Source organism: Castor canadensis, chromosome 11, assembly GCF_047511655.1.
Source record: "Castor canadensis chromosome 11, mCasCan1.hap1v2, whole genome shotgun sequence".
Lineage (NCBI taxonomy): Eukaryota > Metazoa > Chordata > Mammalia > Rodentia > Castoridae > Castor > Castor canadensis.
This window is the reverse complement of record NC_133396.1, coordinates 44,016,970-44,044,855: the sequence shown is the minus strand read 5'-3', so window position 1 is coordinate 44,044,855 and position 27,886 is coordinate 44,016,970. Positions and strand designations below refer to the sequence as shown.

The following is a 27,886-nucleotide window of genomic DNA, read 5'->3' as shown; positions in this document are numbered from 1 at the left end:
CCATATATGGCAGTGACCCAGTAGACAGGAAAAAATTGATATAGGACAAAAAGAGAAGGAAGCCACAATTCCCAGAAACTTCAAGGTCATCTCAGGTCTTGTTTTTAGTCATACATTCATTAGAAAATAAGTAGTGTCAATATTAATTCTCCATTCTTCATGGCTCTGTAGTTCCCCTAAACTACATTTCTGCCAAAAATGTGTGTGTGTGTGTGTGTGTGTGTGTGTGTGTTTTTGGCTATACTGGGGTTTGAACTTATAGCCTCACACTTGCTAGGGAGGCACTCTACCACTTGAGCCACTCCAACAGCCCTGTCCAAATGTGTTTTCTTTCTAAATGGTAATACTTGTGTAATTAATGCCAGCTCTTTGAATCCAGGAGGTAGCCTCTGGGATTGATCCTGGTTCCCATGCATAAGATGCCCTGGTTACTGCCCACTATCCTGTTCTGTAAGCTGTTATCTTTTGTTTTATATATGTCAAGATGGTCTTGACTGGGTGGGAGGCAACGCATACATTTGTACTATGTATGTATATACTATGTACAGTATATTAGGTGCCAATTTGTACACTATTTCTCCACAGTAGCATAAAGCTATGTACTTAAAAATTGCCAGCATCTGATAAGAAAAAAGTCTTCAGGTTCCTAGGTACATTTTTGAGAAGGAGGCTGGAGGGAGTAACCCTTAGTTTCTTAGTGATCTGAGAATCCCATTATATATATATATATATATATATATATATATATATATATATATATATATATATTCCTGCCTCCTTTTACAAGAACAAATTACTATTAGTGACAAACTGTCTCTATATTGCCTCCACCATGTCTGTGACACTCCATTTCCACAATTCACAACTTTTACTCTAGGGCCTACTCTTGTTTCTTTTCAAAATGAGGAAGACATTTAATCTTAGATTAGGAGTTCAAACTTTCATATTAGATCACTGGTATCAGGAGTAGTTTTTGTTTTCATAGGAAGTACAGTCAATTTAATATCTTTCAAAGAATAAATGGACCTTCTTCTTCCTCATTCCCTTCTTTGCTTTATGCTATATTTTGGACTCTTTTACTCTAAAGTTTATAGAAGGAAGGAGGTGAGAGCTAGAGGTGAGTTGGAAGAGTCATATGGAGATTAGAGTTTAGTGCTATACCCCCTCTTCCTTTTGTTTAACATGCATTTCCTGCTGTTTTCAAGTCTATGTTGTTGAATTCCTGAAACTTAATTGAGCCTAGTCTTTTGTTGGGCTATGCCAAAGCAGCATAGTGGTCTGGAGGTCATAGAGGTCATAGAGGTCTCCCTGGGTTAAAGATTTGTTTTTTATTTACCAGTTTTTAAAAGAGCCAGGATCCACAGTGAGTAGGATACTATTTGTCTGCAAATTCCTCGATGGAATGCCTAGAACATGTCCAATAAACAGCATGTACTTTATATATGGATTGAATATAGTGTCCCAGTGTATTCTAGGTGAGATCATCTCTTTGACAAAGTCTTCAGGGCTTCTGAGCACATCCTGGCCAGTAGTGTACTCTGGAATATAATCACCCTCAACACTTTCTATATGTGATGGTCTTCTTTAAAGAACCCCAAATTCATTGTTAGTGGTCACCTCAGAGCACCTGCGTTTAGGCCTTTAAATGCAAGCAGGATCCAAAATCCTGAAAATGCCAGTAAATCTGTCTCCCTATGGAATCTGCAGTCCAAGAGGTTAGTAATCCAGGCAAGGTACTCTAAAGGCCTCAAATTCTGGAGCAGCCGCTAAATTCTCTAAGCTGAGACCCAGAGGTGCAGGCCATCAGGCACTGAACAAGACACCCCCGGCGCGGGATGCGCAGGCGCAGGCTGCCCACTAGGGCCCCGGCTCTCCAGGCTGCGCAGGCGCAGGAGCGGCTCCCGGCGAGTCCCTACGGCGGTGGCGGTGACTGAGGGACTGGGGCGTGGAGCAGCGGTGGCGGCGGCGGGCGGCAAAGGAGCAGCCATGAGGGCCGGGCCCAGTCACCGACAGTGAGTGGTGGCGGGAGGGGAGCGGACGGCGAGGGGTGGCCTGGCGGAAGAATACATCCTACTCTGGAGAGTGGACTGTGCTTTTTGGGAGTCCGAGGGTCGTGGGGGAGGGACAGTTTGAGGTGATGGGAGAATTGGGGGCATTGGGTGGACAGGTCGCCCGTTCCAGAGCTGGACAGTTTGGCGGAGGGAATGGGTTGCACTTCGTGAAGTGAAAGCGTCCATGGTAGGGCCAGTGCCTTGTGCTGCCCCATTTGTCATTATCCCTTCCCCCAGGAGCTGTTGGTCGCCTCTCCCTTTCCGCTTCTTTCAGAGAATGGTCGTGGGGGGAGGGTGGCAGAGGATGAAAGCCCTGCTGGAGCTGAAAAGCCAACTCTGAACCAGGCAGGGAAAGGCCGGCCACCCAGAGTAATAAGCTGCGCTGGGTAGAGGTGTCGGGAGCTCTTGTATTTAAAGCCGGAAAAAGAGCTAGGAGCTTGTATTAGGACACATTTGAAACCAAGTCCGTCACTGATAAAGCTAATAGATAACCGTGGACAGGACCTACTTAACCTTTTCGAACCTCTAGAAGAGATGCTGTGTTTCAGACCGGCTATTGCAAGCATCATGTATGTGGTTGAAGATGTTTATGAAAATTATAAATTGTAAGTACTATGCGCATGCTAATATGTCACTAACAGTATTACTGGATGTTAGACCTTACTGCTAATTAAAGGAATACTGTCTCTGTCAAAGAGAACATGTTGTTTCCAAAACCCCAATAGACCTATACGTGCTTTCTGTATAGCCACAGTAGATCATATGTGGATTACCAGTTTCCTTTGTGATGTGGCCGTCAGACTTGTAGGAAACTGATAGGAAGAACATCATACTCTGGCATTTTTACAAATGGTGTGTAACTCCTCACTCAAGAAGAAGAAATTAAGAGAATGGAGGGCCAATCTGTTAAATGCTTTACAAACATAGTTCACTTGGTTCCCTTGTAACACAGTTGGCACTGATGTGCTTTATCATAAGTCAAGAAAATTATAAGTTGAAAACTAGTTTGAGACAAGCTAGGAGGACTGCCCAATGAGGATTGTGCAGGTACAATTGTTATTTTTTTTGTGAGTATATGCTCCTGGGAATCAAACCCAGGGCCTTGCATGTGCTAGGCAAGCGCTCTATCTCTGAGCTACAATGCCAGATCTTGTTACTTTTATTGTTATTATTATTTGGTGGTGCTGGGGCGCAAACCCAGGCTTTGTGCATACTAGTTAAACACTATCACTGAACTACATCCTAGCCTTATTTTGATTTTTTTGAGATAGGGTCTCACTTTGTAGCCCAGGCTGGCCTTGAACTTGCTGTCCTTCCTCAACATGTGGCGTGGCAGGATTTTAGGCATGGGTCATCCTACCCAGCTGAACCCGTTATTTTTAAATTGTAAAAAGTTTTCCTTTGCAATCAAATCTTGGTACTCTAAGACCTTGTCTCTATTTTGGAGATTGGAAAAGCAGACAGCAGATTTTCAACTTTTTTTGTTATTGTTACCCTCCCTTTCTGTGGAACCCCTTCTGTGGAGTGAACAACCAGTTGTACAAAGTGCTAAAGAGGTGGCTGGTTGTTTGAGAGACCAGAGGAGCACTCCTGAGCCTTTGCTGTTGTTTAGATAAGACAAAGCAAAGGGCAGAGTTAAGCTATGTGATTCCAGAGAGAAAATGACTTTTTAGCCACAGCTTTTGAAAGAGAGGTGTAAACTCTCAAAAGGACAAAAAGAGACAGATGCTTTAACTTTGCCGGCTCTGAGGATTGAGAGCTTGAAATGATGAGACCTTTTCATTGTCTTCATTCTGATGAGAATGAATTGTCTTTTAGCTGAGTAAAGGTGGAGAATGGCTGTACTAGATCATTGAAGATTCACAGATCAGAGGAGTAAATTATTTTACAGGAATGGGGGAAATGAACCCTAGTTGTCTTTAACTTTTATATCTGGTAAAATGTGCTTTATCTCTCTTTCTTGGAAAAACGGTGATGTATAATTTTAGTTTTTAGATTTTTTCTTTTGGTGGTATTAGCTCACTAGGCATGCACTTTACCACCTGAGCCACTCCACCAGCTGATGTACAATTTTAAACATTTTGTTCTGTCTAGTTCCTTGGCTCTCCTAATATATTTCTTGTCCATAGCACTGATTATTATTACTATTATTTTGGTGGGACTGGGGTTTAAACTCAGGGCTTCATGCTTGCAAAGCCTATCACTTGATAGGCTCTATCACTTGAGCCACACCTCCAGTCCTTTTTTTTTCCTTTTTCTTTTTTGCAGTATTGGGGGTGATTGAACTCATAGGCCTCACACTGGGCAGGTGCTCTACTGCTTGAGCTACACCTCCAGTTCGATTATTCTTTTTTAGAGGATAGTTTCAAAAAGGGGTTTGGGCACAAAAAAGGTCTGTTGGAGTGGCTCAAGTGGTAAAGCACCTGCCTAGCAAGTATGAGGCCTTGAGTTCAAACCCCAGTAGTAAACCTAGAGTAATTGCTCATTTATATTTGCTAAATAAAAAATGATAACCAGGGTGGGGGTGTGACCCAATTGGTAGAGCACCTGCCCAGCCAAGTACAAGGTCCTGAGTTCAAACCCTAGTACTGCAAAAAAAAGATAACCAATTATGAATCATACTCAGCAAACATGGATTTAAATCTTCTGCATCTTTACTGTTTGTCTTTTTTTTTTTTGCAGTATTTGGGCATGAACTCAGGGCCTACACCTTGAGCCACTCCACCAGCCCTTTTCTGTGAAGGGTTTTTTCCAGGTAGGGTCTCATGAACTATTTAGTCAGCCTAGCTTTGAACCATGATCCTCCTGATCTCTGTTTCCTCAGTAGCTATGAGTAGCTAGGATTATAGGCCTGAGCCGGTGCCCAGCTACTGTTTGTCTTTGAATGAGTTTGCATAAAATGCCTATGCCTCAGTTTCCTTCTCTATAAAGTGAAGAAAACAATCATACTTCATGGAGTGTGTGTTAAACATGCTAATGCTTGTGAAGTGTTTAGGATGGTACCTGATACTTTGTCAAATAAACATTAATTATTGCTAGTATTTGTTAAATACACATTTTGTATGTTGCTCAAAGATGATAATGACAGCCCCAAACCCTGGCAGTTCATAGTCTAATGAAGAAAACAGAAGTGTACAAAAAGTAATTGTGGGGGGGGGTGCGTGTGTGGCTTAAGTGGTAGAGTACCAGAATATAACTTTATTCCATCATTTCGTGGTACCAGTGATTCTATTTTTTTCCCCAATGATTGTAATGGTCACTTTTTGTTTTTGTGGTACTGAGGATTGAACCCAACATTTTGTGCATGCTAGGTAAGTGCCCCCAACCCTGGTCACAATTATTTTAAACATCACTAAGAGTAAATAAATGCTTCTTAGCAGGATGGCACACCATCAGTTGTAAGCTGCTTCCTTTTCTCAGAGACATTAAAAATGTGAAAATAGAACCGGTTGTTGGTGGCTCATACCTGTAATCCTAGCTGCTTGGGAGGCTGAGATCAGGAGTATCATGATTCGAGGTCAATGTGCAGGCAGATAGTTCATGAGACCCCCATCTCCAAAATAATCATAAGTGGAATGTACCTGTGGCTCCAAATGTAGAATGCCTGCTTTGCTGTGTGAAGCCCTGAGTTCCGTTTCCAGTCCCACCCCCAAAAAATGAATTGTTGAAGTACTGTAAGTGATCTACATGGGGAGGTGCAACTTTTAAAAATGAATTGATGTGCTCACTTCGGCAGCACATACACTAAAATTGGAACAATACAGAGAAGATTAGCTTGGTCCCTGTGCAAAGATGACATGAAAATTTGTGAAGCATTCCTATTTTTCTAAACTTGTTACCAAGAACCTAATTAAATAACTGATAATTAAAAAAAAAACAAATTGATGCTCAGAGTGCCCATGGCTCATGCTTATAATGCTAGCTACTCTAGGCTCTGAGTTCAAGACACAGTATTACAAGAAAAAAAAAAAAAGTCCCCAAAAATGAATTGATGGAAGCCTGGGTATAGGTATTGTCATTCTTCATTGAATTTGCATGGTAGGCCCTCATGGTTGAACAAAAAAGATGGAGCATTCCAAGTCAACAGTAAAGTATGAAAATGTAAAAGGAGAGGGCATTATTGATGTGTATTACACATCAGAACAAGCTAGAGGAGGAAATGAGCTAAGACTTTGGCAGAGTAACATTGTATAATTCAGCAGAGTAGGGCTGGAAGCTTGGAAGGTTTTCAGAAAAGATATGTGCCTTATACTCCTAAGATGATACAGCAACTTTATTTTTTATTTTATTCTTTTGGTGGTACTGGGGTTTGAACTTAGGACCTCTCCTAGGTAGGCACTCTACTACTTGAGCCAGACCTCCAGCCCTTTTATTTTTGTGGTAGGTTCTTGCTTTTGCCTCTGGCTGGGTTCGGACTACAACTCTCCTACTTATGTCTTCTGCATAGCTGGGATAATATACACACCACTACACCTGGCTTGTTTGTTGAGATATGGTTTTGCTAACTTTTTGTAAGGCCTAGAATTGCAATCCTCTGGATTTTCAGCCTTCTGCATCTTTTGGAATTACAGGCACAAGCCACTATGCCTGGTTTATAGCAACTTTAAAAAGGTGATTTTGAGCTGGGCATCTGTGGCTCACACCTGTAATCCTAGCAATTTGGGAGGCTGAGATCTGGAGGATTAAGGTTCTCGGTGGGGGCATGGGAGTGTAGTTCACAAGACTCTATCTCAACCAACAGCTTTTGCGGTGGTGTGCGTCTGTAATACCAACCTGTGAGGGAGGCTGAGATCAGGAGGATTGTGATTCGAGGCCAGCCCAGGTTAAAAAAAAAGTTTGTGAGCCTCCATCTTGAGGGAAGAAAACTGGATGTGGAGGTGCGAGCCCATTATCCCAGCAACAGCGGGAAGCATAAACTAGGAGGTTTGGAGGTTCAGGCTGATCTGGGCAAAAAACAAGACCCTATATCCAAAATGACCAGAGCAAAGAGGACTTGGATTGTGGCTTAAGTCGTAAGTGCTTGCCTAGCAAGTGTGAGGCCCTGAGCTCATACTCCCAGTACTGCCTCCCTCCCCCCAGAAATTCTAATAAAATAAATCGAGACGTGAGAGTAAATGTGAGAAACAAAGTGGCCAGGTAAAGGGTTGGAGCTTTACAGCTGACCAGAGAGGGGAAAAGTGTGAAGTCAGTATATTCATGGTGAGAGGTGAACACTTTCTTAGAGAAGTGTTTAATATCTATTTCTGTCTTTTCACTGCTTCTAAAGGTTTGATTATGTCCCTGTCATAGCTCTGTGATTTAGGGTGAATAGGAATACAATGTAATAGGAAAAATACTAAATTTTCTTTTATTTTTTTTGTGATACTGGGGTTTGAACGCAGGGCCTACACCTTGATGTTTCTTGTTAGAAACCAGCCCTTTTTTGTGAAGGGTTTTTTTTTTTTTTTTTTCTGTTTTAACTTTTTTTAAACTGGTCTACATAAAACTCCAGTTGCTGTAAATCAGTCAAGCAGGGATAATGTGCAAATATTTGTCAACGATATGGTACAAGCACTCCATCAGAACAGCTACCCTTCCTTTGGGAATGAACCCTGGCCAGTAGCCTGCAGGAGAGTGAATGGGTACATCACTGCTGTACCCATGCCTAGCAGGTACAGTCCAATGCTAGGGAAGGGAGTCCCAGAAAACAAAGTATTCTTTCCTCATGACATTTACTATTACTATTTAAATAAAAAATAAAAAATAGCATACATGAAATGATCCAAGTAATAGAAGACAACAAAGTTAACTCTCCTGTAGCTTGGAATTTTTCTCAATAGTAACAGCTAAACTTTCACAGCAATCCTACAAAATTATTGATATCATTATTAGTGCTATTATCATTCCTGTTTTCCCTATATAGAAACTGAATCATTAGATACTTTTTAAAAAATTTTTTTAATTCATATTTGCATACAATATTTGGGTCATTTCTCCCCCCTTTCCCCACCCCTTCCCTTACTGTGAAGGGTTTTTTGAGATAGGGTCTCAGGAACTACTTGGCTGGGCTGGCTTCAAACCTCAATCCTCCTGATCGCTGCCTCCTGAGTAAGTAGGATTATAGCTACCATAGCTACTGGTGCCTGTCTTCTTTACCGCTAATTCAAATAAAAATAAGGATACCATTTGTGCTTAACAAAATAAAAACATATGTAGTTTTCTCTCTCTCTCTCTCTTTTTTTTGGTAGTACCAGGGTTTGATTTCAGGGCCTTGAGCTTAGTAGGCAGGTATTCTGCTACTTGAGCCAAAAAGGGCCTCCTGCCCATTTTGCTTTTTGTTCTTTGTTTTTGTGGTACTGGGGTTTGAACTCAGGGCCTCAGGCTTGCTAGGTAGGTGCTCTACCACTTAAGGTACTCTACCAGCTCCCTTTTTGCTTTTTAAGTTATTTTTTAGATAGGATCCCTCTTTTTTACCTGGAGTGGCCTGTGACCACAGTCCTCCTTCCTAGGCTTCTCTTGAAGCTAGAATTACAGGTATGTACTACCACCACTCTCAGTGTTATTTGTTAAGATGGGGGTCTCACTAGCTTTTTCCCCTGGGCAAACCTCATCTTCCTGATCTCCTCCCAAGTCTTTGGGGGTTGAACTCAGGGCCTTGCATTTGCTAGGCAGTTGCTCTACTACTTGAGCTATGGTCCAGCCCTAAACACAGGACATTTCTAAACCAGCTATGCGGACTGGGGGTGTTGCTCAATTGGTGTAGTGCCTCCCTGGCAAGTGCAAGGCTGAGTTCAAACCCTAGCACTGCCAAAACAAAAAACAAGTCATGTCAGGTTTATTCAGAGTTGGAATTGGAGACTCAAGCTACCAACTCTTTTTAGTTTGTGCTATAGCCATAGCTTTTTGTTTTTGTTTTTGTTTTTCAATTTAGGGTGTCTAGCATTATAAGCAGTCTCTATCACTGAGTCACTCGGTGGTAGGGTTCCTTTTTTTGGTTGTACTAGGGCTTGAACTCAGGGCCTCATGCTTTCTAAGCAGATGCTCTTAACACTTGAACCACATCCCCAGCCCTTTCTTAGCCCTTTTTTATTTTATTTTGAGACAGGATCTTTGTTAAGTTGCCTGATCTGGCCTTGTTTTCTAATTTTTATTTTTTATTTTTATGATGCTGGGGATCAAACCCAGGATCTTGTGAAGACTAAGCAAGTGCTCTACCACTGAGCTGTATCCCCAGACTGGCCTCAATCTTGTTATATAGCTCTGGCAGGCCTCAATCTTGATATTCTTGCCTCACTCTCCTGAGTAACTGGGATCATAGGCATGTACTACCATGCTTGGGTATATTACAGCTTTTTCATTAGTCATGTAAGGACTGAAAACATTGAAGTAAATGTATCTGATAGTAAATCAAAGATATGCCATTTTTCTTTTCTTCTTTTTTTTTTTATTTTTTTGGTGGGGTTGGGGTTTGAACTCAGGGCTTTGCACTTACAAAACTGGTGCTTTACTGCTTGAGCCACACCTCCAGTCTATTTTGTTCTTGTTATTTTGGAGATGGGGGTCTCGAGAATTATTTGACCGGGCTGGCCTCAAACCATTATCCTGCTGATCTCAGCCTTCCAGGTAGCTAGGATTATAGGCATGAGCCACTGACATCTGACCCATTTTTTTTCTCTTTGGAAGGAGTTTGGTATAATTTGGGTGCTTTTTTTAAATAGTTCCTGTCTGAAATTTAAGCATCTATATATGTATAATATATGTGTATCTCTCTCTCTCTCTCTCTCTCTATCTATATATATATATATATGTTTTATGAAAAAATACGCAAAATATCTAAAATTACTCATAGAGCCACATGTGGTGAACACATATATAATGCTACCATTTGGGAGGCTGAGTAGAAGGATCATGAGTTCGAGTTCTGCCTGGGCTACATAGTGAGTTCAGTGCCAGCTTGGCTACATAGCAAGGCTCTGTCTCAAAAACACTACCTCCCCAAAATGATACAGTTACTGGTAGATTTTAGATAAGCATTTCAATTTTTTTTCAGTGCTGAGGATCAAAGTAGAGGGCATGCTAGACTAGTACTCTACCCCGAGCGCCATCTCTCTCCCAGCAGTTTTGTTTTTATTTTTAATTTTTATTTTTTTGGTATTGGTGATGGAACCTGGGCCTTGGACATGCTAAACACACATCCACCACTGCGCTACAACCCTATCTCCTAGCTAAGCATTTTTAATATTGACAGTAAACAGGGTGTCTGGCATTGACTGAATAGTCAAATGCTGGGAATGACAGATATCCCTATGGTGTCACCTTGGGACAAACCTAATTCAAACTACTTGCTTTGTCCTTTTCCTTGTGAATTAATATTGAAAATAAAATAATTAAATCCATACATTTGTTATCTTTTTAACTCTTCATTATGAAAAGTTTTAAATACGTGCAAAAACAGGATAGAATAAGGAACACTTACCACTTTGGTACAATTATTGTCAAATATCAAGTCATGACAATATTGCCTTAAATACCTGCTGCCTGTGATCTTCCCTAGATTATTTTGTATCAAGTCTCAGATATCATGTAACTTTGTGAATAAATATTTCATTATGTATCTTTCTTTTTTTTTAGCATGACACTGGGGTTTGAACTCAGGGTCTACATCTTGAGCCATTCTACCAAGCCCTTTTTAGTGATAGGTTTTTTGAGATAGGGTCTCATGAACTATTTGCCTGGGCTGACTTTGAACCACTGTCCTCCTGATCTCTGCCTCCTAAGGAGGTAGGATTACAGGTGTGAGCCAGCAGTGTCTGGCTCATTATGTATCTCTTAAAGATAAGCACTTTAAAATCTACAAAAAAGTAACAATCATTTCTTTTTTTCTCTTTTTTTTTTTAGTGTTAGGTATTGAACCCAGGACCTTATAAATGCTAGTTAAGTGCTTACCACCAAGGTCCGTCCCTGGTGGATCTCTTCTTTTTGAAAGCTGTTACCACTTTCTGTTCTTTTAGAGGATTCCCTTTATAGTTGTCCTGCAAAGTAGGACATTCTGTTTTCATCTTCTTTGCTGTCATTCAAAGCAGTTGGTCATTCAGTACAAAGATTTATGCATTGCTTATTTGGTGCTAGGAGCTAAAATGGAAGTAGTTAGTTTGGCTCCTTCCTGCCTATTCAGAGTTTATATCCTAAACAAGGTAGCTATCAGTTATAGAATATTATGTTAAGGGTGATGATAGGGCTTGTGAATTTAGCTTATTGGTAGAACACTTGCCTAGAATGCAGGAGGCTCTGAGTTTAATAACCAGCCCTGCAGGAAAACAAAACAAAACAAAAGATAGGCATAGTGGTATGTACCTTTAGCCTATATTCTCAACTGAGGCAGGAGGATGGGGAGTTCAAGGCCAGTCTGGGCTACATAATGAGACCCTGTTTCAAAAAACAATACAAAAACAAAAACACCACCACTAAAAAAAGCCAGGTGTCATGGTATATGCCTATCATCTCAGCACCTAAGAGGTTGAGACAGGAGGATCAGGAGTTCAAAGCCAGCTTGGGATACATAGTGAGTTTGAGGCTAACCTGGGCTTGAGACCCTGTCTCAAAAGAACAGAAACCAAACAAGAGTGAAGATTGAGGACCTTAGGGTGCAATGGAAGCATGTTAACCCTTCGCCCATATTTAGGGTACCAAGAAAGGATGTAAATTGGGAATGTTCAAGGATGAGTTGGAGTCATGAGGAGTCGGGAAAAACACTGGCAGCAGAGGAACCATATTTTTTGCAAGGTAAAAGAAGTTTAACATAAGGGGGGCAAGAGGGATAAAGGAGAAAGAGGGAGGATGTGAATCTAATTAAGATACATTGTCCCCATTGTATAATAATAATATGCTAATAATAAAGATATTTAACATTTTCATTATTTGGAATAAATATATCTTTTAGGAAGAAAGAATCTTCAACATTAATGTACCAAATAATAATAAATATTTTTATACTGAAAATTTTTCTTCCCTTCTGTACAACTATAGGAAATATCAGTATGTAGGTAAAGTGAAAAATGAGACTAGACATAAGATTCTAATCCTTCTAATACCACCATCATTTTCTTTCTCTTCTTCCTCTTTTTTTTTTTTTTTGTAGTCTGCTTTGTGCTTGCAAACCAATTCCTCTACCACTTTGATCCACTCTGCCAGTATTTTTTTTGTGTTAGGTTTTTTTTTTTTTTTGTGTTTAAAGTTGATGTAATAATCTTTTAATTAAAAAATCAACATTTATAATATACAAAGTAATTAAAAAAGGCTTGTTAGATTTTGAAGGAAAAGGACCACCAAACACACCCTCGACTCTTGCTCACAGCTGCTGTAAGTAATCTTCCAGAGAGCAATTTGGCAATATGAATGAAAATCATATAATGTACATTTTTGTCAATACAGTAATTCTTGTTGTGTTAGGTATTTTTGAGGTAGGGTCTGTTGTACTGTTTGTCCTGGCTGGCCTTAAACCACAGTCCTCCTGAGTTTTGCCTCCCGAGTTGATAGGATTACAGATGTGAGCCTTCAGCACCCAGCTGCAACTAACTTTCTTCTTTCTTTCTTTTTTTTTTTGGAGGGACTGGAGTTTGAACTCAGGGCTTCATGCTTGCAAAGCAGGTGCTCTACCACTTGAGCCACACCTCCAGCCTTTGCATCTTTCTTTATTGCACTCTCCCCTTCCTGTCCTAGGACACTGTTGTATCACCTAAAGACACATCCTCTGCTTTAGTGCATAAGAAAGTTTTCAGGAGCTAGGGGCCAGTGATTCACCTGTAATCCTAGCTACTCAAGAGGCAGAGATCAGGAGGATTCTGGTTTGAAGTCAGCCTGAGAAATAGTTTTCGAGACCCTGTCTTGAAAAAAAACCCAGCACAGAAAAGGGCTGGTGCAGTGGCTCAAGGTGTAGACCCTGAATTCAAGCTCCAGTACCACCCAAAAAATTTTTTCTGGAGTAGGCTGTAAGTGGCAGCTTCCAGTGGCTTGAGTGGCAGCTCAAGTGGCATAGTGCCTGCCTTCCAAGCTCAACGCCCTGAGTTCGAACCCATTACTTCAAAAAAAACCCAAAAAATCCAGTAGTAACATTTATTAGAATTAACTGGGGGATTTTTTTTCCTTTTCCCAACCCAGGGCCTTGAACATGTTAGGCAGGTACTGTAGTACTAATCTACACTCCTAGCCCTTAATTTTTTTAGACAGTGCTTCAATATGTAGTTTAGGCTGGCCTTGAATTTGCTGTGTAGCCAAGCTGGCCTCAGACTGAAGATCCTCCTGCTTTTTGCCTCCTGAGTGGTGGGTTTACTGGTGTGCACCTCCATGTCTAGGTAATTGTGGGATTATTACATAGATCTCATCCAAAATCTAGTAAAGCTCTCTGGTCTCCCAAGCATTGCCTTGTAGACTGAAGCTTGTATGCTGTGAATGTTGAGGCAAGTAACATTCTTAAATATTCTTGGAAGATGTATATTTTGGCTTTCAGGTGAGTGTGGGTTTTTGGATTGGAAAAAGACATTGAGAAAATTGGCTGCAAGTTTTAGAGTTTTAGGTAGCTGAGCCAGGTCCCCCAGTGATCAACAGCATTTCCCGCTATTTGGCATACAGACTCTTCTCTGTGCAAGTGTTGTCTTCTGAGAGGCTTTTTTTTTTTTTTTTTTGGTGCCGGAGTTTGAACTCGGCCTACACTTTGAGCCACTCCCCAACCCTTTTTTTGTGATTTTTTTTTTTTTTTTTTTCAAGATAGGATCTCATGAGCTAACTGCCTGGGCTGGCTTCAAACCATGATCCTCCTGATCTCTTGCCTCCCTAAGTAGCTAAGATTTACAGGGGTGAGCCACTGGCTCATTAGCCTGAGAGGCATTTTGAACTATTTGTCAGTGTTTTTGGATCCTCTCTACTCTGTTGTTATTTTTCCACAACTACTCTGGTTTTCCATCTGATCTTAATTTCTCTCTCTTTTTTTTTGGTGGCATTGGGATTTGAACTCAAGGCATCACAGTTACTAGGCAGGTACTCTGCCACTTCAGCTACTCCATCAGCCCTTTTTTGTGTTGAGTGTTTTTGAGATAGCCCTGGGCTGGTGCTCTTCCACATAAGCCACTCCACCATCCCCTGGGAAACTACTTTTATGAACAGAAGGTGAGAAATTCAACAGTAGCTGTAGGTAGGATGGGGACAGAAAGCTGGGGGAAATGAGGTAACAGAGACAGTAAGATTCAGACAAAAGGACAACAGTGATACAACAAGGTAAGAGAGGGATTAACAGTATAGAAAGAAAGGGAAAGAGAGCATGAATATGAGTAAAGTAAATTCTGCAGGTACTGAACAAAGAAGACAATTTTTACTTGATAGCCTTTGAGAGATAGATAGGGGATAATTAAGACTAGAAAAGTAATTAATAAACAATTTACCAAGAACAAGCAAATATTTAGATGAGATCCAGGACCTAAACCCAATAATTCCCAAAGAAAAATGATTTTTATTTATCTAAGTATAAGTCCTTACTAGGGATTGAGGACATAGCTCAATGGTAAAGCAAGCAGGAGGCTTTGGGTTCCAACCACGCACGAAAAAATGTCTTTACTAGGTGTAGTGGCATGTGCCTGTAGTCTTAGCTACTTGGGAGGATTGCTCAAGCTCAACACTTCAAAAATCTGGCCTGAACAACACAGGTAGATCCTATCTCAAAAAAAAAAGCCGTTGAGACCCCATCACCAAAATAACAACAGCAAAATGGACCAGAGGTGTAGCTCAAGCAATAAAGTGTCTGCTTTTGAAGCACGAAGCCCTGAGTTCAACCCCAGTCCCACCAAAAAAAAAAAAAAAAAAAAAAAAGCCTTATTTAGAAATTGAGATCAGGCCTATAATCCTAGCTGTTCAGGAGACAGAGATCAGGAGGATCAAGGTTCGAAGCCAGCCCAGGCAAGTAGCTCTTGAGACCCTATCTCAAAAAGAAAAAAAAAAATCACAAAAAAGGACTGGTGGAGTGGCTCAAGGTGTAGGCCCTGAGTTCAAACCCCTGTAATTTTATTTTGTCCTTATCACTCCACTGAAACTGCTTTGCTCTGTGTCAAACACAGATGACACTTTTTAGTCCTTAGTTTATTTTATGTCTCTGCTTCTTTGAACTATGATACTGTCCAGTCTTAATTTTTCTCTCAGTCTCTTAAATTGTTTCCTTTTCCTCTCCCTTCCTCTCTTCTTTGCTTCCTTTCTTTTTTTCCTGGGGGTTGAACCCAGGGCCTCCCGTTTGCTGGACAAATGCTCTAACACATGAACTATCCCCCACTCTCGCCCCCAGCTCTCCCCCTTTCTTCTCAATTTTATTTAGGGTCTCAACAACTTTGCTGGGAGTTGTCTTGAACTTGAGATACCCTGCTTCCATTTTCTGAGTAGTTGGGATTCCAGGTGTACATTATAATGCCTGATTCCTTTTCTTCTACCCACTCTAAATGTTGGTATTCCTAAAGATTCTGGTCTTAGCTGTTGCTGCCGCCTTCTTTTTTTCCCCTCTTCGGTGTTGGGGATTAAACCCAGGGATTCCAATATGCTAGGCAAGAGCTGTCCCACTGAGCTACAAATGCAGCCTCTTGGGTTGGGGAGTGGCTCAAGTGGTAGAGTGCCTGCCTAGCAAGCTTGAGGCCCTGAGTTCAGAACCTAGTGCCACCACCAAAAAAAAAAAAAGCAGCCCATTCTTCTTTTTCTTTTTTTTTTGCCAGCAATGTTGTTATTCATATCTCTATTTTTAGGTCAGATCACATCTTTACAGCAATCTACTTGGACAGTCCATAGGCAACCTCAGAAATCATTATCTTCCCAACAAAATGTAAACCTTCTATATGGCTTGTCTGATTGAATGGTATCAATGCTTGCATAGCTGTCTAAATTAAAAAAAAATGTGCTTAACCTTGATCCTTCCAGCTTTCTTACCACAAGGCCATATCTGGTTGATCCCCAAGTCTGATATATATATATTTTAATACTGGCGTTTGAACTCAGGGCCTTTTGTTTTCTAGGCAGGTGCTCTACCACTTGAGCCATGCCCCCAGCCCTATTTTTTGAGGCAGACTTTTGTTATATGGTACAGGCTGGTCTTGAATTCTCTCTCTAGCTGGCCTCAAACTGGATATCCTGTTGTCTCAGCCTCCCAACTGCTTGTATTATAAGCATATACCACCATGCCTGGTTTCCCCAAGTCAGACCATCTGCCTTTTTATTTCCAATTATATTAAGTCTTGGGTCTGACATTTTTATTTCTCACTGGGTAGTTGTATGAGTTTCCTAACTGTTTGTACACTTCAAGTCTTATCATCCTTCCTATCTGTCCACATAGGTCATAAGAGTGAATTTTCTAGCTGGATGAAATAAGAGTATATGGCTACTCTGAAGGCTGAGGTGGGAGGATCACTTGAGCCCATGAGTTTAAGACTAGCCTTAAACTTGCAAAGCAAGACCTATCTGAACAACAACAACTAATCAGTCATCTTCCTAAATTGTAAGACTACTTCTACCTTTTTTTTGGTTCTGAGGTTTTTGAACTTAGGGCCTTGTACTTGTGAGGTAAATGCTCACCAAACCCTCTTTACTTTAGTTATTTTTCAGATAGGGTCTTGGGTACTGAGATAGGTCCAGATATGGTCCAGATAGGCTGGCTTCGGATCCTGTCCTATTTGTGCCTCCTACTGAGTTGGGATTACAGGTGTGCCCACATCCATCTTCCCCGCCCCTCTTGCCCCCGGTAGTACTGGAGTTTGAATTTAGGACCTCACGCTTGCTAGGCAGGCACTCTACCACTTGAGTCACTCCACCAGTCTCCAAAACTTTTTTTGTTTTTTGGCAGTATTGGGGTTTGAATTCAGGGCCTTGTGCTTGCTAGGCAGGAGCTTTTACTTCCTTAGCCACTCTTCCAGCCCTTGGACCTTCCCTTTTTAGACTCTTCATTTACCCCCAATGCTTGATTCTGTCTTCCTTCCTCCTTACCTCATTATGGTTTTCTCAAGCTATTTTTTTCCTCTCCAAGGATACTTCTCCAAAATAGACAAACGTAACCAGTAATCTGGTGAATCTTCTAATCATTCATTTTTTTCTCCTAATTATTCTTTAGATTTTAGCTCACAGCTCATTTCTTCTGTGAAGTCTTCCAGTTCCCAAGGCAGAATTAATCACTCTTGCTGATGGGCTACTCTGACATTTTATATCCTATTAGCATTGCATATGGATTGTGAGCTCTTTGGAGGTAGGGGTGGTTTTTTTCACCTTTTTGTGTTTTTTTTTTTTTTTTTTGGTGGTACTGGGGTTTGAATTCAGGACTTTGCTCTTTTTTTGTTTTAATTATTTTTCAGGTAGGTTTCTTGTTTTTGCCCTGGCTGGCCTCAGATCACAATCTTTCTACCTATGGCCTCCAACATAGCTGGGATGACAGGTGCGACACACCAATGTACCCAGCTTATTGATTGAGGTGGGGGGGTTCTCACTAACTTTTTGCCTGGATTGCATCTTCCAAGTAGCTAGAATTACAGGCATAAGCCATCCTGCTGGGCCTTTGTCTTTGGATCATAGTCTTTTGTTGTTGTACTGAGGTTTGAACTCAGGGTCAGCCATTTGCTAGTCAGGCATCTACCACTTGAGCCATACCTTCAGCTTGGGCCTTCGTTTTTGAACCCAGGTCTGTCCATCCGTCCATCTATCCTTCCTTCCTTCCTTCCTTCCTCGCTCCCTTCTTACAAACACATCTACTGTGCTTTGAGTTCAAGAGTTTGATCACTTTTCCAAAGACACTGTCCCTCAAAACATTCTTCATATATCTGTTAAATGGATGAATTAAGACACCCTTATTTCTTAAGCAGTTGGTGTCTTACTATAAAGAAAGGTACAGCAAATTCAGATCCAAAGTACAAGGTCATCATAACCAGTAATTGCCAACTTGTTTTCCCTTGAAAATGGAATATTCTTCCCAGGTCCTTCTCATAGTGGCTCTGAAGGACCACAGAGGTTGTGAACTCTGGATGCTCTGCTCTATTATGGCACTGTTGGAACCTATGCAAAAAAGCACAGAGATGACAGGTGGAAGAAAGGGCTGAACCATGCCATGTCCTTGCCTCACAACCTTGTTTCCTCAAGTGCAAAGGTCGAAAGGTGGACCCAGTGGTTTTCTTTTTTTTTTTTTTTTTTTTTGTATGTATCAATTTTTAAATTTTATTATATTTTATTTTATCATATTATCAATTTTTTTATCATATTGTTGTACTGGGGGTACATTGTGACATTTACAAAAGTTCTGACAATATATCATAGTTGAGTTCACCCCTTCCATCATTCTCCTTTATCCTCCCTCTCCCCTTTCTTGGAGTAGTTTCAACATGGACTGGGATTTGAACTCAGGGCTTCCCACTTACAAAGCAGGTGCTCTCTTGCTTGAGCCACACCTCCAGTCCATTTTGCTTTGGTTATTTTGGAGATGGGGGGGGTCTCACAAACTATTTGCCCTGCTTGGCCTCAAACTGTTCCTCCTGATCTCTGCCTCCCAAGTAACTAGGATTACAGGTGTGACCCACCAATGCCCAGCTGAATCCAGGTTCTTGCATATGCTAGGCAAGCACTCTATAACTGTGCTATGTCCCCACCCCCTTTTCACCTTTTTTAACCTCAGTAGTTAACAACTTAGTCTGCCAAATTTATTGAGATTCTTCAATGCATTGAATTTCTGTTGTGTATTGTGCACTAGTAATACACTAGTAAACAAGATAAAGTCCTTGCTGTTATGGAGCTTATATTCTAGTAAGAGTAGACAGACAACTTTAATTCATTTTATTTACTTACTTATTTATACAAGTTTGTTATTAAATATATAATAGATTCCAAAATAATACTTCATTCCAATTATAGGTGCCAAAAGATGTTATGGCATGGAATCTAGATATTTGAATATAACTGGAATCAAGGGTCACCTTCATTTCAGGCATAAGAAACAGCTTGCTTTTCTCCAGATTTGTTTTTTGTTTTTGTGGTACTGGGGCTTGAACTCAGAGCCTATACCTTGAACCACTCTACCAGCCCTTTCTTGTGAAGGTTTTTTTCAGGATAGGGTCTCCAAAACTATTTGCTTGGGCTGGTTTTGAACCGTGATCCTCCTGCTCTCTGCCTCCTGACTAGTTAGGACTACAGGTGTCAGCCACTGGTGCCAGTTCCTATGCCTGTGACCAGGGAGTACTTCTCTAGAGTCTTTGTTTATTTCCTCAAGTTTCTTCTGCTGCTTTTTTTGTTTCTACTTGAAAGCATTATCTCTCTCATCCATCTCCTTGACCTACATCTTGGGCTGTTTCAGGGGTTTCTCCTTTCCACCTTAGCAGACAGACATGGTGCCTGCTGCCCCTTCCCCAGACCCTGATCCTCAAACAGACAACTTTTAAAGATCAATTAATGATAAATACTGTACAGAGAAAAACAGGTATGATAGAGAATGATCAGATAGGTACTTTATTTTTTTTTAATTTATGATTTTTTTTTTTGCAGTACTGGAGTTTGAACTCAAGGCCTACACCTTAAGCCACTCCACCAGCCCTTTTTTATGTTAGGTATTTGTTAGGTATTTTTGAGATAGGGTCTCCTGGAATTATTTGCCTGGCCTGGCTTCAAACCTTGATCCTCCTGATCTCTGCCTCCTGAGTAGCTGAGCCACCAGCGCCTGGCTTAGATAGCTACTTTAGATCGGAAGAATAGAGGAAAACTTCTCAAAGTATGTGGTATTTAACATTGAGAGGGGGATACTTGGGTTTAAACTCAGCCCTTTGTACTTGCTAGGTGCAAAGTAGGTGTTCTACTTCTTGAGCCATGCCTCCAGTGTGAGCTCCTGGCCCTGCCACACTACAACTTTTGAGATTCACCAGCCTCAGCTCCAGAGAGTTGGTATTACAGGAATGTGCCGTTGAATCTTGATCATTTGTTTGTTTTTTTGAGACAAGGTCTTACTATGTTGCCAGGCTGTCCTCCTACTCCTGGGCTCAAGCAATCCTTTTGCCTCAGCCTCCTGAGCAGGTTGAGATTACAGCTGTGTACTACTGCATCTAGCTCATCTAGATGACATTTTCTTGGAAAACTTACTGTGTTGAGTGTTTACTCCCATTTCCTGCATGGAGAACAGGAAATGTTTATCCCTTTTTCCTTCATTTCTCCCCACTTTTATCCTGTTACACTACATTCCTTTCCTAATAAACTTTACTATTAACTTTCATTACAAAGACAAGACAAGACAAAACAAAACAAAAAAACTGGGGCTGGTGTAGTAGCTCAAGTGGTAGAACACCTGCCTAGCAAGTCTGTGGTTCTGAGTTCAAAACCCAGTACTGCAAAAAATATCCCGAAAAACAAAACAAAACAAAAACCTTACTGTGTCACTGTTACTGACCTTGGCTATTTATATTCCAACTGGTTATATATTTTTGTTGAAGTTAATTTGTTAATATTTTGCAGGTGGATTCTTGGTCTTTAAAAACCTGTTTTCACTAGTGTTAGTAGCAATACATATAATTAATGAGTGAATGAGACTTTAAGAATTAGGTCTCCAGGGGAAAAAAAAAAAAAAAGAATTAGGTCCTTGGCTTTGAAAAAGCTGACATATTTGACCTTGGCCTTAGGATGCATCAGTTTTCTCAGCTGTCAAAATGAGAATAACAGAGCCAGTATAGCTCAGGGTGGGTGGTTGTGAGGCATGACTACTAATGAAAATAATTGTAAAACACTTTTGCAAGTTAAAGTGTGATATAAATGCTAAATAATAGTTCTTTATTGGGATGTTGTGAAAATTAGCAACCTGATGTCTGTTAGAGGCTTAAAAGTTCCTTTTGAGAAAGGTGATATATTTTTATAAACACTGTTTGAGGAAAAATGGTTTGGAATGTGGGGGAAAGATATTGCTACCCTAATTTCTGGAATGCAGTAATCATGGAACCATAATGAAACAACTTTTTATTAAAGTTAGATATTTCAGCCTGGTGCCGGTGGCTCATATCAGTAATCCTAGCTACTCAGGAGGCTGATATCAGGAAGGATCTAGGTTCAGAGCAGCTGAGCAAATAGCTCTCAAGAAAACCCTTCACAAAACAGAGCTGGTGGATCAAGGTATAGGGCCTGAGTTCAAACCTCAGTATCGAAAAAAAAAATTGTAAAAGCATTTTAGCCAGGCACCAGTGTCTCATCCCTTTAATCCTAGCTACTCAGGAGGCAGAGAGCAGGAGGATCATGGTTTGAAGCCAGCCTGGGCAAATAGTTCTGCAAGACCCTATCTTGTCCAGTACTGCAAAAAAAGAAAACAAAAAAGAAAAAGCATTTTAGTTTATTGTAGTCAACACTGTAGAGACACTAATTCAGGATTAGGTGATGGTTTCAATTAGGATTCAAGGAGGGATATGGTGCCATTTCAGGCAAAACTAGCACTCTTTGTTTCACACCTGAGAGTCTAAATATAGAATCACTGGTGTCATTACCTATAACGTAATGATGAAAAATGCTGAAATGCAAATCTGTCAAACTAAAATTTTCTTAGCTGCTAATGTGTCATTAGGAACAGAGGAAAAGGGCTGGCAGGGTGGCTCAAGTGGTAGCAAGCGTCAGACTGAGTTCAAGCCCTAGTACTGGAAAAAAAAAAAAAAAAAGGAAAATCAGGATGTGATCTAAAACTGAACATGCTCAGAACCTTATCCTGCTGATAGCTCAGTTGGGATCTTTTGTATTGTTTTTGGTATAGGGAATATAGTATTGCTAATTTTAGAATAAAGTGACATGAAAATATTGGTTTTACATAGGTTGGAACTGAATTTTTTTTTATAATTTGAGTCCCTCTCCCCCACAGTCCAGTATCTCTATATCAAGAACAAGTAAAAGGCTTGGGTTTCTCTTTTCTTTTTGATGAGAAGATTATGCTAACTTTTGCTGTACTTTGGCACTATTGGCTTTTCTTTTTTGCATTTGGTGGCTAGAAAACAGGTTCCTGAATAGCCTGCTTCCAACAGCAAAGACAGTTGAGTAAGCTTACTTTCTTGCAGATGTATTACTTTTGTGGCAGTTACTAAGTTAAGCATGACTTTCTGTTACTTGCTTTCATTATCTACCTTATTTATTGTAGACTGAAGGATTGGCATCAGCTATTTTGTGTTCATAAGTAAATTATATTCTTTATTTCCTCCTCTCTACCTCCCTCTCTTCCTCCCTCCCTTCCACTGGGGATTGAACCTAGGGCCTTGTGCATGCTAGGGAAGTCTTCTACCACTTAACCTACACCCCCAGCACTTTTACAACCTGTTTTGAGACGGGGGTCTCATGAAGTAGCCCAGGCTGGCCTCAATCTTGTAATCCTCCTGCCTTGGCCTTTCATATAGCTTGGTTTACTGGTATGCAGTACCATGCCTAGTCCTCTTATATTCTTATTTTGATTACTTTTTATTTAATTTGTAGTTTATCCATATCCATTCTATTTAATAGTTTCCTTCCCAGAACAGGTACTTCACAAAGCTTCTATACTAATACATTTTTTCTTTTTTTTAGATGGTTTTTGTTTTGTTTTTGGTAGGACTGTGGTTTGAACTCAGGGCTTTGCACTTTTAAAAAGGGCACTCTACTGCTTGAGCCACACCTCCAGTATATTTCGCTCTGGTTATTTTGGAGATGGAGTGTCAAGAACTCTTTGCCCTGACTGGCCTCAAACTATGATCTTCTCGATGTCAGCTTTCCAAGTAGCAGGCACTCTACTGCTTGAGCCACACCTCCAGTATATTTCGCTCTGGTTATTTTGGAGATGGAGTGTCAAGAACTCTTTGCCCTGACTGGCCTCAAACTATGATCTTCTCGATGTCAGCTTTCCAAGTAGCAAGGATTATAGTAGTGATCCACCATCACCAGCTCTAGGTGGGGTTTTGCTATGTTGTCTAGACTGGCCTCAAACTCTGGGGCTCAAGCAATCCTCCTACCTCAGTCTTCTGAGTAGCTGGGACTGAAGGTATGTGTTATCATGCCCAGCTATCCTAAATATTTTTAGGAATGTGTTACTTATACTACGCATCATTATCTTTTGGTAGTACTAGCATTTGATCTCAGAGTCTTGAGTTTGTTAGTCAGGAGCTGTACCACCCCGCACAACTATTTATTTATTTTCATTCAGAATAATCACAATTTCTGTGGAAGTTTGCTGTTGGTAGTATTCTTAAGTCAAAATATCTTTAGGATTATTTGGAGGAAGCACTTTCAACCACTACCTAACAATGTGGCATAAAGTCTATTTTGTAATTTTTTAGGGGGGGTGATATTGAGGTTTGAACTCAGGGCCTTTGCTCTACCATGTGAGCCATCTCTCCCAGTCCTTTTTACTTTAGTTATTTTTTCTATATAGTCTCATTGTTTGTCCCAACTGGCCTCAGACTACAATCCTCCTACCTATGCCTCACGGTACTGGGATTACAGTGTACATCACCACACCTGGCTTATTTGTTGAGATGGAATCTTGGTAACTTTTTGCATATGCTGGCCTCAAACCCTGATCCTCTTGATCTCTCCTTGATCTGTCTCCTGGAGGCTGGGATTACAGTATGAGCCACTGCCCTGGGCCATGTAATTTTTGACTTTATGTATTCTGTGACTTACTAGTTCATGCTTTTGAATATTTTCCCCTTGGACTTTTGTCTTTTTCTTACTGACATGTAGCTAGTACTACCAAAAGATAAGGATGCCTAGTATAAGTAATACATTCCTAAAAATATTTAGGATAGCTGGGCATGACATCATCACATCTTCCCTATGTGTTGTGGTCATCAGCTCTTTAATAAGCATTGCAAATATTTCTTTTCCTTTTTTTTTTTTTTTTGATGATACTGGGATTTGAACTCAGGGTTTCACGCTTGCTAGACAGGCATTCTACCACTTGAGCCACTCTGCCAGTCCTTTTTTTTTTATGTTGGCCATTTTTGCGATAGGGTCTCATGAACCATTTGCTTCCTTATCCCCCTAATCCTCTGCCTCCTGAGCAGCTAGGATAACAGGTTTGAGCCACTGCTGCCTGGTACTCTGATTATTTTGGAGATGGGGTTTTGAGAACTATTTTCCTGGGCTGGCCTGAAACTGAGATCCTCCTGATCTCAGCCTCTCAAGTAGCTAGGATTACAGACATGATCCACCTGTACCTGCAGCAATATTATTTGAATATGAATTGAGAAGGCAGCCTATTACTTCAGGTGCTAATCCAACATGGTGTTTGGTTAAATTAATTGCTTGGTTTTTTTTTTGAGCAATGGTAAGCTTCTTTTGTTTCTTTCCAAAGATATATAGAAAAGCTCCTTCTGTCTAAAGTAAAGCGTTGGCTCTGTGTTGGTTATAATTGCCTTTTCTGGCTGGCACAGCCTTCTTTTTGTTTTCTATCTTCTGACAGATTATAGGATTGTGGGGAAACAGCGTCCAGGGCTTTTTCAGGAACTGTGCCATTTTATCTACAGGAGAAGCCATTGGCTTTGGCATTAGATAGAAGAAAATTGGCCAAATCACGCTTGATTCACAAGTTTTCTTTCTCATTTTTGTCTATGTATATGTCTCTCTCTCCCCCCTTTTTTATTTTTGCTATGTAGCCAAGCTAGCCCTGAATTCCAGATCCTTTTACATCAGCTTTCAGAGTCTTGGGATTATAGGCATAGATCATCATGTCTGGCTCTCATTTATTTATTTATTTATTTTTGGTGGTGCTGGGGTTTGAACTCAGGGCCTCCTTCATACTTGCAAGGCAGGTACTCTACCACTGGAGCCATTCCTCTAGCCCCTCTCATTTATTCTAGACACTCTCTTTCCAATAGGGTCTAGAGTAATTTCTCCTAATTTCCTCTCCAGTTAATGCCTCTACTTTCTGTAGATAGCAATTTAAAGATATCATCCAGATGTTTGTTATTTCCATTTAGGTTATGGAAAGGAAGATTATTAATAGAAAAGCCAGTTTGGATGCACTGGTTTATCTAATATGAATTATTATAGTATTTCTACTAGAAATACTTCTCCATTTTTCTAATAGACTTTCCCAATTCCATAGTCTCTCAAAGGCTATTGGCCTTGAACTCTCCATTTTCTTGCCTCTGGGATTGCAGGTATGTGCTTGTAATTATTATTAATAAGTATGATTATATTGTTATTATAACCATTCTTTTTTGGAGTTTTGTAGAGTACTCATTGTGTTGACCAGGCTGGGTTTTTTTTTTTTTTTTTTTTTTTTTTGGTGAGAATAGGGTTTGAACTCAGGGCTTCAAGCTTGCAAAGCTGGCATTCTACCACTCGAGCCAAACTTCAGTCCATTTTGCTTTGGTTATTTTGGTGATGGGGTCTTTTGAACTATTTGCCTAGGCTGGCTTTGAACCACAATTCTCCCGATCTTAACCTGCCAAGTAGCTAGGATTACAGGTGTGAGCCTTGAGACCAGCCTGGTCTTGAACTTGTTTGCTTAATCAGTCCTTCTACTTCAGCCTCCCAGGAAGCTGGGAATAAGGCATGAACACCACTGCTGGGCTATTCTTCTTCTTCTTCTTCTTGTTATTTGGATGTTGTTTTTTTTTTATTTTTTTATTTTTCAGCAGTACTGGGGTTTGAATTCTTCTTGTTATTTGGTACTGGGAATTGAACACAGGGCCTTGTGCATACTTTTTTTTTTTTTTTTTTTTTTTTGGCAGTCCTGGGGTTTGAACCCAGGGCCTGATGCTCCCTAAGCATGCACTCTATCACTTGAGCCACTCCACCAGCCATCTTTATCTTTTTGTCTCTGGGGTATCATACAGTTTCTGACACACAGGAACATGGTATTTGGTGATGTGAGTGAATGAATGAATAAAATCCCAAAGATACAGTGATTTTACACTTCCCTCTAGTTTTATACTAGAGGGATTTTATACTTCCCTCTAGTGTGTAAAAGAGAAAGTGCAGGCAGTTAAAAACAAGCAAAACCAACAGTTAAAGAATATCTCACAGCCAAGTGTGATGGTGAATGCCTTTAGTCCCAGCATCTAATAGACTGAGACAGGAAGATAGAGAGTTTAATGCCAGCCTGGAAAACAGCCTGGGTTATACATAGTGAGACCCTGCCAGGCATGGTGGAACATGTCTATAATCTCAGCTACTTGGGAGATGGAAGGATCATGATTTGAGACAGGCCCAGAAAAAGCATGAGCTCCATCTGAAAAATAAACTAAAAAGCAAAAGGACTGGGGATATGTCTCAAGTATTAGAGCACTTGCCAGGCAAGTTTATATGTATATGTGTAAATATATATGTATACACACACATATGCATTGTAGGCCAGTGCTCTTACCATTCTGCTGCATCCCCAGCCCTTGGTTTTGTTTTCTTGTTTTTTTTGTTTTTTGTTTTTTTGTTTTTTGAAACAGTCTTTCTATGGCCTAGGCTGCCCTCAAACTCATGATTCTCTACCTCCACCTCCTTAATGTTGGGATTACAGATGTGTACCACCAGTCCCCGATGTATACTTTGGAATAAAATAAGTGTCAAAATTATTTGGGTTTTGTTTGCTTTTCACTTGTTATAAATACCATTTGAGAAATTTGCAAAATAATATGCTCAGGAAATAACAAAAGCAAGCTGATTAGACTAGGTAGATGTTATCTAAACCAGTGTTTAGTCCAGCCTGTTGATCCTTTTTATCTCTGAGAAATGTTTATGGTTTTTTTGTTTGTTTTGCTTTTTGGTGGTACTGGGGTTTGAACTCATGGCCTTGTGCTTGCCAGGCAGGCACCTGTATGTACCACTTGAGCCATGTCCCTGAGCCCTAGATGTTTGCGTGTTAATATCTTTCACTGCTTTTATGATGTATAGTCGACATAGAAAACTTAAGAATGATTAAAAAATCTGTAATTTTACTCAGCTATTAAAAATTATACAACCAATACATACTTTGTATTTCTTTAAATACAGAATAAAAGTGAAAATCTCCTTCACTCCTCTCTACTCCTCTTACCTTATCTCAGGGATAACCATTGTTGACAGATTGGTGTGTATGCATCTAGATATTTTCTTGGATCTGTAGTTATGTATATAATATTCATATGTTTTCATAAAATAGGACTTAGTGTAGCTCAGTTTATTTTTGTTTTTATTTTCTTCTTTGGGGTACACATGCTAGACTCAGTGCTTTATCACTGAGTTACATTCCTAGCCTTTTTTTTTCCCTCCCCCTGTATGGGATTTGAACTCAGGTCCTTCTGCTTGCTGGGCAGGTGTTCTGTACCACTTGAGCCACTCCAAGTGGGTTTTGTGTGTGTGTGTGTGTGTTATTTTTGAGATAGGGTCTCGCTTTATATCTAGCAGGCCTGGACTGCAATCGTCCTGTTTATGCTTTCTCTCTGGCCTTTAACAATCATTCTACAGATCTTTGCCTCCCGAGTAGTTGGGATTATACGGTTGAGCCACTGTGCCTACCCCATTTTGCCTTAAAGTATAGTAGTGCTTGGAAAATTCAGCAAGGTTATAGAATGTGATGTAACTATTTAACATTTTGCAATTGCAGAATCTGTGAGAAATCTGTGGACAACTTACATAATATATAGGAAAACCTACATAATAGCTTGAATTCCTGGACTCCCACTTTCTCCTCTCTTGCTCTTCTCTCTTCTTTTATCCTTCCCCTTCCCATTCAACTTCCCTTTTTCTCCTTTTCTCTTTCCTTTCCTGTGATGGAACCCAGGGCTTTGTGCATGTTAAGTTCCAGGATCTACACCCCCAGCATTTTTTTTTTTCTTTAAAATGAATTCCATGTACTGCTTTTCCACTACACCTAAGAAAATATACTATGGTCTTTAGCATAT

General features: G+C 40.3%; 1 protein-coding gene and 1 non-coding gene across 3 annotated transcripts in view; both read left to right on the top strand.

The window, feature by feature from the left end:
- The first annotated feature begins 1,883 nt into the window (after window positions 1-1,883).
- The window catches only part of Fam222b (family with sequence similarity 222 member B), a 70,282-nt gene continuing 44,279 nt past the window's right edge, over window positions 1,884-27,886 (top strand). The window contains exon 1 of one of the 2 annotated variants that reach the window (XM_074046476.1): window positions 1,884-2,012. The gene's annotated coding sequence lies outside the window, so the exon portion shown is untranslated. The remainder of the gene's footprint in view (window positions 2,013-27,886) is intronic. The other variant, XM_074046478.1, reaches the window with a different exon arrangement.
- Window positions 5,772-5,878, top strand: LOC141414279 (U6 spliceosomal RNA). The gene has a single exon (XR_012439341.1). It is a non-coding gene; the product is annotated as a U6 spliceosomal RNA (small nuclear RNA).